Below are 10,478 nucleotides of genomic sequence, written 5' to 3'. Positions count from 1 at the left end.
CCAGCTACGAGTCTCCTTGAACCGTGACTTTTTTTACTTGTACCAAACAGACTACTCGTATCCCAGCTAATAATGCCTCATATTCTGCCTCATTGTTTGATACTAGGAAATTGAAGAGCATATTATATCTTGAATCCTTTGGGGCATGTCAAAATGAGCCCTGCTCCTCCCCCTGCTAACCTGCTTGACCCATCTACAAACAAAGTCAATGGAGTTTGGTTATGCTCCCCTGGGTTCGCTCCCTCCTCTGGCTCGCTTTTTGCACGAGTACATTCTACGACAAAGTCAGCAAGTGCCTATCCCTTGATTGTCGCATGAGGCTTGAACTCGATGCTGTATTAACTGAGTTCAACTGCCAAAGTTACAAGTCATCTGGACGTATCCGGTTTGTGCAAAATCTTCTTTATGCGTTGGCCTGTCAATACCACGATACTATGCACTTGGAAGTAGGGTCTGAGTTTTCTTGCGGCTATGAACAATGGTAGGGCAAGTTTCTCAACCTCTCGGTACCTTGTTTCTACTTCTAGCAGTACATGACTGACATAGTAGATGGGTTATTGTTGCTTCTCCTTTTCTTTCAATAGTTTATGCTTACCGCTACTGTCGATGTTGCCATATATAGTAGTAGCACATCGTTCGGATCTGGTCTTACCAGCAGGGGTGGTTTTTCTAGGTATATCTTTAATTCTTTGAAAGCTTCCTGGCACTCTTCGATCCAAGTGAAGTCTTTAGGGTTTCTCAGGTTTTTTAGAGTCTTGAAGAATGGTAGGCACTTGTCCCCCGCGTGAGACATGAACCTTGTTTGGGCCACTATCCATGCGTTCAGCTTCTGTACTTCTCTGACTATGTGGGGAGCTTCCATATTTCTTAGGGCTTGCACTTTTTTTGGGTTAGCTTCAATCCCTCTTTTCGAGACCATGTATCCTAAGAACTTCCCCGAGGTGACCCCAAAGGCGCACTTGGTAGGATTAAGCTTCATCTGGTTTGTTCAGAGAACTTGGAAGACTTCATAAAGGTCTATGATGTGATGTTTGGCTTTGATACTTTTGATCAGCATATCATCCACATAGACCTCCATATTTCTCCCGATTAGATGTTTGAACATCCTATTTACCATTCTCTGGTTGGTGGCTCCGGCGTTCTTCAAACTGAACGACATCATCAAGTAGCAGTAGTTTTCCTTATCGATCATGAACACCGTGTAGGACTCGTCTCCTTTTTTTTTTTATGAAGATCTGATTATAACAGGAATAAGCATCCATGAAGCTTAGCATTTTATGACCTACAGTTGCGTCTATTAGAAGATTAATGTAAGGGAGTGGGTACTCTTCTTTTGGGCAGGCTTTGTTGAGATCGGTGTAGTCAATGCACATCCTCCATTTGTTCTTCGACTTGGGGAGCATTACAACGTTCGCTAGCCAAGTGGGGAATCGTTCCTCTCTGACGAAACTTGATCGCTTGAGCTTGTCCACTTCTTCCCCTATGGCTCCTTGCCGATCGGTTGCAAAGTTTCTTCTCTTTTGTTGTATAGGCTTGCGAGTGGGATCAATGTGCAACGCGTGTTCTGCGATGTGCCTGGGGATACTTGGCATGTCAACTACCGACTAGGCGAATACGTCTGTATTTCCTCTTAGAAAGGCGATCAACTTCTCTCGTTGAACCTTTTCTAGTAGGGTACCTATCTTGACCGTGCGAGAGGGATTCCGTCGTCTAGGCATATTTCCGTGAGGTCTTCTACGGGCTCTCCCCTACAATCCTTCGTTTCATCCCGATGGTCATGTATTTCTACTGGTAGTGCTAGTCGTTGACAGTTGACCTTTGCTTGCTTAACGAAGGTAATATGGCATTCCCGAGACCTTTTTTGCTCTGTGCAACATTCTCCAATTCCTTTTTCCGTAGGGAACTTCATTTTGAGATGCTTCGTCGACACTACTGCTCCAATTTCGTTGAGACTCGTACGCCCTAGGATGGCATTGAAAGCTGATGCCACCTTCACCACCATAAAGTCGACCAGTATCATGGTGGTGCATAGGCTCTTTCCAATCGTAACGGTTAGTCTGATCGACCCTTCGATGGGTGCTGACGCTCTGGAGAACTATACAGCGAGGTCCACTCATATTGTAGCTCATCGTCCGGGAGACCCAATTTCTTGTAGGCGTTGTATGATAACATGTCCATAGATGCCCCTATGTCAATGAGGATTTGATGCATCTCTTTGTTTCCTACAATGGCTTCAATTACAACCGCGTCGTCATGCGGCCAACTGATTCCCTCCATGTCATTGTCGTCGAAGGAGATTGTGGGGGCGGTCTTTGTTTTCTTTCTTTTAGCTTCCGCTATTCCTACAAACCTGGCATGGGCCTTCTCTTTTCTCCCTGATTCCTGGTTTGGCCCCTCGAAGATAGTGAGGATGGCTGGGCCAGCAGGTTGGATGCCTTCTGCTGCCTGTTCTCGCCGTTCGTTCCTTGGAGGGTTTGGTGACCGTTCTTTCTGGCATGCTCCTCATTTCTTCGTTGTCTTCCCTCTTGTCGATCAGAATAGTCTCCCCTTGGGCCTTCTCCTCTGTTGTTCCTTTTGTTTCCTTCGCCTTTTACGTAATGGTATAGCCACCCCATCTTTATCAAGTCCTCGATTTCTCTCTTCAGTTGGCGATAGTTCTCAGTGTCATGCCCAGTATTCTTATCATATCAGCAATACTTCTTTTGGTTCTGATCTTCAGGCTATGAGATCATCGGCCTGGGGGGCCAAAGGAGTTCCTAGTCATGTATTTGCATGAGAATATTGGTCCTGGTGGTGTTCAGGGGAGTATATACTGGGCTGGGATCTCGGTTTGTATGGCGTTCTACTTTGGGCTTTTTGTCTTTTTCCCTTCGGTCATCTCGAATGTGGGAGGATCTTTTCTTCTGCTCTGGGGCCTTTTGCTCGGCTGCCTTCCAAGCCTTCAGCACTTCCTTTATGTTGGTGAACTGGTTGCATCGCTCCATTAATTTTCCCATGTTGGTTGGGGGATCTAGGGCCATAGACACTACCAGGTCATGGTCAGATACCCCTCCGTATAAGGCGTTGTAAGCTATGGCTTCGTCTAGATCCTTGATATTGAGCGACTCTTGCACGAATCTCGTGAGGTATTCTTGGATGGATTCATCACTTCGTTGTTTTACCGTGAGCAAGTTGGCTGTTGTCTTCCTCTGGTTGATGCTACTCTAAAACCGGGCGATGAAGGCGGCGTACAATTCTGCCAGAGTATTAATTGATCCTGGTTTAAGTCCAGAGAACCAGGCCATTGCTGCCCCTTTTAGAGTGCTAGGGAACACTTGACAGATTATCACCTCTGATCCTTCGTACATCGTCATCATGGTGTTGACGTAACTGATGTGATCGTGTGGGTCTGACTTGCCATCGTACCTATCAAAGCTTGAAGGTTTGAAGCTTGGGGGAAGTTCCGCGTTCATGATTGTCATGGAGTAGGGGTAGCCTCTCGGAATCAGCGTTGCCTTTGCAGCGGATCCATGGTCTAGGCTTTTAAGCTTTTTGGCGATCTCCTTAAGTTTCTTTTTGAAGTCGTTCGTGAGTTCGTGTTTTGTCCCCTGTTGCTCTGTGGGCTGCTGGGTGAGTACAGGCCAGGTGGGTCCCCTGCCTTTGGTCTGTGTGTTTGAAGACTTGCTCGAGTCTCGCTTTCGAACTCCATCTGGCCTAGGTGGGAATCCCCCAACGGTTCGACAGGTTCAATTCGTTTTGTCCCTCCTTTTGATCGTTCGTTGATGCTTTTCGGTTGCTTGCATCTCGCTTCGTACTGACTGACAGGTTTGAATTCTGGACCGGTTGGTGCTCCTTTCACTATGGTAAGTTCTGGTCCTTTCGGAGGAGATCCGAATAGGTTTGCCGCGATCGTGTGGCCTCCCTCGGGTCTTTCCTGGAGAACGTCTAATCTCTGCTCTGGGAACAGTGATTGATTTATGTGGGCGAGGGTGGGACGATTCTGTATGACTTTCGCTCTTTCGACCATGGACGACCATCATGATTGGTCCTGGTTTGTCTCTTCTGGGTGGGTTTGCGCTCTAGGTGGTGGTATGTAGTTCTGCGATGGAGGCAATGTCGCTGCCACCTACTTCCGGGCGAGTCCCTTGACCAGTTCATTGGTTTTTAACATCTGGAGCTGTAGGTCCCTGAATTGGGTGTTCGTGACCATTGCGTTGGGGTCTTGGAACTGGGGTGCCAGCGGTGGAGGCGAGAGCTGTTCCTCAAGTGGCCTATCTTCCCGCAGTTGTGTCTTGAGGCATCGTTTCTGATGGTGTTGTTGGAAATGGAGCGCTCTCCTGATGACGACAGGAATGCGCGTCGGGCGTTTTCTCCCGGGGAGGTTGAGATTTTCCTCCCAGACCCCTTCTTTTTCCTCTACGAGAGCTTTTCGGTGGTGGTGAATTCCTCCTCGTGCTGTGAGTAGCATGAGTTGATCTTGCCATTGTTCCAACAAAGTTTTCGAGTGGGTTAGATGTCTGATGATTAATTCCCACAGATGGTGACAAACTGTTGCATCAAGAAATCTCCACCAAGAGTTGTCCTGGACTTGGACCTGCACAAGAGAACAAGATGGATATCAGAGAGCCGGTTTTCACCTAGCGGGGAACTCTCTGATGCCTAAGTCAGATCTCTCTTAGCAACAATTGAGAATAGTGAAGATGGTTTGTAAGGGGCTATACCTGAGTATATATAGCGTTTATCTGGATGATAGGCGGTTCTTATGTGAGTCCCAATATAGTAGTTTCTATTCTTTGAGAATATCTCTAAGTGAGATCTCTTTAAGAGCGAGATCCTCTCTTTCCTTTATCTCGATTTCTTCTTTAGTAGTTTCCATACGGGAATGGAGGGTTATGTGGCCCCTGAGGCTATGCCTGGTGTTTTCTTCATGAATCTGGATCTTGGGTGTGATCCACTAGATCTCAAATTCTTGTTCCTTGGTGACGTGGCATGATCCCATTGGGAGGTTATATTTTTGGTATTACAGCTTTGCAGTTCGATCAGAGGCCGGAGAGATAAATAAAGCCTATCGATGGTAGCGGGGATGACACGATTGTTTGAGGGACAAAGCAATTCGTGTACGGCGGATTTGGTGTCATACGAGGCTTACCTCAACTCCACGAATCCACCGGCTTCTTGCTGTACCCTTCTTAGGCAAGTTGTGAACACTCAACTCTAGTGCCTCTGCAATCTCTTTAAAGACCCCTCTGTGTTGCAGAGTTTCCACATCAATAGAACCCAAGCCCTTGAGCTTCCTCAACACCGTGGCATGAATAATATTGTCGCCGCTTGCAACAAATGTATGTTTACTACTTGCCCATGTCCAGACATCCATTTTCCTCTATTTCTGTTGCTGAATTCCGATCGATCGAGCGATTGACAATAGTAGAATGATAGTGGCTTCGATTGAATTTCTTGTGATCGATGTTCGTCCTTATTCTGTATACCTAATTGGGGTTTGTTGGGAATCCAGTGTGTTTAATCTAAACTCGTTGTAGCGGATTGGTTTTTGGAATTGAATTGTTGTCTTAATATTTCTTTTTCACTCTCTAAGGATACCTGCAACTCATCTTCCTCAAATGAGTTACAGGATTTTTTTTTTTTTTGCAAGGATATTTTTGTCGGTTCAACCCTTATTTTTAAGTTGTTAGTCCTATACTAGTGGAATGGTAGTATGCATTAACTTTTAAGAACCTACGGGGCACGTAGGATTTTTCAAAACTGAAGGATATTTTTTTAATTATGTGCTACCCACAAGGGGAGGTACATGAAATTTCCCAAGAAACTTGGATTTCATACAACGGCGAACAAAATACGCGGGATTTTAACAACTTATACTTGTGATTTTCCCATACGGTGCGGACTCCAAGAGGAGAGCCCCCTATTTTGAGTAATCGGCGGACTCCAAAGTTCAATTAATTCGGATTTAACTTGGCTTCAGGCCGAGAGAATAACAAAAAATAACAAAAAAAAACAAAAGAAAACAAGAGAAACAATATAACGATAACGAGAGAGGAAGCGCCAAATTACCAATCAATTTCCCCATCCGTTCTTGATTCGAGCGCTTAAGCGATCTCTGCAAACCGCTTTCTCCTTCCGATCCCTATAGACGAACGACAATCTTATCCATCGAATCTTCTGTAAGTAGTTAGTTTCTCTCTCTCTAGTTCTTAAAAATTAAATCGACCGTTTTCTTCTGCTCTGTTTTTCTGGTGAATGGTATGTCGTTTTGAATAGGGTGAGAATATTCTTTTCTTTTTCGAATTTTCAATCTGTGGTGGTTGCTGTTAGGGTTATTAGGATTTTTTTTGAGGGGGTTGGTGGTGGTGCAAAGGCGTTTAGATGTTGGATCGGTTGTGTGGTTTTCAAAATTTGGTCTGTGGTGATGGCGGAAAGTTTCGGAGATCTTGTTGGACTTTGGTTAGGGTTTTATATAATCCGTAGTCTGAAGGTTTTGTGTTTAAGTTGTAGGTTTCTCTCTGTATCCTCCCGGACGGAGAATTAGCATTAAATTTTCAGGATTACTTGAAGCTTTTATCCTTCGATGCAACTGAATTGGGGAATTTGGTTACGAGTTATAGGATTTTATTCTTCAGCCTTCTGCAAAACGTGTTTCTTTGAGTGTCGAAGGCGTGAGGCAGGCTTTAGTTGGGGTTTATAGTTACAAGATTCATAGGATTCATGATTTTGATTCGAATAGAGGATGCCTCAGAATGATTTTGGCATGGTTAGTATATTTTTTGGTTTTCCCCCAGTGTCATTGGAGTTAATTGCTTGTTACAGTTTTCCTGACACAAATGGAAATTGCCACCAGTAGGGGGGAAAATGACTGCAAAAAAAAAAAACAAAACCCGTCAACATTGCTATCTTTGAAGACTCAGTTGTTTACTGTATATATATATATATATATATATAGTTTTGTTATGTTTACCATTATTAAATTTTGTGAGTTAAAGAATGGGTGTTGGTGGACTCACCCAGTCCTTTGTGCCACCCATTGTGTTTGCATGGGGATTATGATGCACGTGAGTTTATTGTGGGGGTTTGTGATGCATTAGCTGATTTAATGATTCAATAATGCATAAGTGTAGAGTTGCAAGATGTTCTATGAATCTGTCAAACAAACAAACAAACAAACAACAACTCAGCCTTATGCCAATTAAAAGTTGGAAATTAAAGACAGCAAGTGAACAAAGGAAAGATGAACGTAGGAGGTTGAAGAAGGAGAAGAAGAATGAGAGAAAAAGAGAAGAAGAGAAAATGGTGCAATGTTGTGTATTGGAGAATAGGTTCCAACGCACATATATTACTTCACTAATGAGCTAAAAGAAATAACATACACCTCCCTAGGGAGGTAAAAGGTAAAACAGTAAAAATACAATATAAGACAACTTGTTAACTAACTAGTTCCTTAAGTACCCCTACAACATATAAACTCTAACATGTCCCCTCAAGCTGAAGAATAAATATCATGCATTCCCGTCTTGCATAATAGGGTACCAAACTGAAGACAAGGTACTAAAACTCGGGTCTCGGTACCAACTTAGCCCCTGGAAAAATCGAGTCGAGTTGAGATCTCGCCAAGTTGGTGCATTTTTTTTTTTCTTCGACTCGAAGCCTTAACTTGGTGGGTTTTAGACCTAGTTTGGATCTAAAACTTGGTATTTAGCCTATTAGGCCATTTAAACACAATTGCACTATCAGATGTTGCAAAAGTAAAGTCCAAATATGAGTTTCAATTCAAACCATAGGTTGGTAGGCGATGACGTACTAAAATACCCTACTTACACATAATTTAGTAATAGAAAGCAAGTGAAACATTCAATTAATAGCTAAACAATTTAAATAAGAACTAGAAATGTTAAAGTGATGCATCAAACTGTTTAACAGTGTTACAACTATCATCACATAAAATGACTTTGAATCAAGTATTGGTCCCCTTTAGTGTCACATAGTCTTCCCATGACATAGTGTTGTTGTAATGTTGCATATAGTGCTCCACAATAAGCATATAAGAGTTCTGTCGAGTTAGGTAAGTAAATATATAGTAGATTGGTCATTTCCATTGGTCAACCCGAGATCCGAGATCTCGCCGAGATATGTTGTGATGCAGCTCCAAGAAGGAAGAAGCAGAAGAAGAAACCCTGAACTTAGGGTTTGAATAGGGAGCCGTAGCCTAGGAGTTATATTTTCATACTTAGTTTATTTTTATGTTTTTTAGATTGAACCGGGTTGAAATTGGTTGCATCCAATTGGTTCAATGGGTCCAATGGGTTTAATTTAAGTGAAGAGCTCCTATTGGCTAATAGGTTCTTATATCCTATTGGCTAATGGGGAATCTTCTTTTAAATTAATTGTTTAAGTTAGAGTCTTTTAATTTAAGTTAAGTAGGGGTAGTTAGGACATTTTAAGTTTTAAATTAGTCCAATTAGATTTAAACCTCTCCCTTCCACGATTTTGTGAAGGAGAGGCCTTTAAGTTGTAATAGGATTTGGCCTTAGGCTTTTATTATAAATAAGAATATCGTGGGAGGCCCCCACAATAGATTTGAATTAAAAACACTCGATTTCGTGGCTGGTTCTGCTGCTGCTCCTTGCTCTCAAGAGTTTATGCATCCTTGTGGTTCTATCAAGGTGGAAGGGTGGGTGGAATCCTGCGACTCTTTACGCCGGACGGCTGGGAGGATTTTTCTTGAAGGTGGCTTCATCCTTCAACCATTCAAACTCATTGTTAGAGGATTCGAGAGTGAGTTTGAATTTATTATTTTCTGTTTATCCTTTCTTCCCTTCCCCAATCAATTCCTTTTCTCTTACGTCCTATTTTCATAAACCCTAGAAGACTCTAAACTCGATTCAGATCTGCTCCTCCATTGGAATCGATCAGATTTGGACCATAACTTCCCCTCATCACCATCTCCACTGACCCTAGCTGCTGCCCATTCTGTCCATCCAAACCCTAAGATCCCTCTTCTCCATTGACCCTAAAAACCCTAATTTTCTCTTGGGACACATTCAGCCATCGAAACCTTCCATATTGCAACCGAATCTTCCCCTAGCCCCTCTAACGATCCTTAACCCCTGCCCCTAAATCCTACTTTAAACCATAATTTTAGTTGTTTTCCTCATTACAAAACCCGAAACCCTAACCCTAAATCTGCAGAATTTTGAAACCTAACCAAATCCAGATATTTTTATATCATAATGACCCTCTAAACCTGCGCAGATTAAAACCCTATAAACCCCATTCCCAAATTCTCATCCTAAACCCTAATTTTGCCCTAAAACAGCCCCTAATCAGCCCTAAACAGCAGGCTTACCCGAAGCTTGGTTCTACTTGGTTCCTAGTGGGATTAATTCCTATTCTAGGACTACATTATGTTGAGTTCTGTCGAGTTAGGTAAGTAAATACATAGTAGAAGGGTCATTTCCATGGGTTAACCCGAGATCTCGGCGAGATATTGCACTTTTATGTACCTTATGCCATCTCGTCTCGGTTTCTCAGAAAATCGAGAAACTCGTTTCTCAGAAAATCGAGAAACTCGCCGAGATCTCGCCGAGTCAAGATGAGTTTTAGAACTATGACTGAAGAGAAGAAAACCCTTTAGTAAAGATGTCTGCCAATTGATCACCAGTTTTCACAAAAGGGGCACAAATGCAACCAGAATCTATTTTCTCCTTGATGAAGTACCTGTCTACTTCGATGTGCTTCGTTCTGTCGTGTTGCATCGGATTGTGAGCAATACTTATGGCTGCCTTGTTATCACAATAGAGCCGCATAGGATTATTAGTATCAAACCCCAACTCTTGAATCAATCATTTCAACCATATAAGTTCACAAACTCCATAAACCATTGTCCTAAACTTTGCCTCTGCACTGGATCTAACTACATCAAATTGTTTCTTGCTTCTCCATGTGACTAAATTACCACCAACAAATGTGCAATAGCCAGATGTAGATCTTCTGCCTGAGATGGATCCTACCCAGTCAGCATCGGTGAAGCCCTCTATCCTCAGGTGATCATGTCTGGCATAAAATAGTCATTTCCCTAGGAGGACTTTAAGTATCTAAGGATACGGTATACAGCATCCAAGTGCCCACTCTTGGGGGCATGCATAAGTTAACTCACAACTCCCATTGCATAAGAAATATCTGGGCGAGTTATAGATAGGTAGATGAGTTTCCCCACTAATCTTTGGTACTTCCCCACATCAACAAGAGAGGGACCACAATCTTCTCCCAGTTTTTGATTTTGCTCAATAGGAGAACTTGCCGGCTTGCAGTCTAACATCCCTGTCTCTGTCTACAAATCAAGAACAAACTTCCGTTGACATATGTTGATTCCTCTATTGGTTCTTGATACTTCAATGCCTAAGAAATACTTTAAGAGACCTAGATCTTTGATTTCAAAGTGTTGAGCCAAGTAGATTTTCAGTTTATCTATCTCAGCCATTTCATCTGTA

This window comes from Telopea speciosissima, chromosome 10, assembly GCF_018873765.1.
Source record: "Telopea speciosissima isolate NSW1024214 ecotype Mountain lineage chromosome 10, Tspe_v1, whole genome shotgun sequence".
Classification (NCBI taxonomy): Eukaryota; Viridiplantae; Streptophyta; class Magnoliopsida; order Proteales; family Proteaceae; genus Telopea; species Telopea speciosissima.
The sequence above is the reverse complement of the archived record's forward strand: the minus strand, read 5'-3'. Positions refer to the sequence as shown.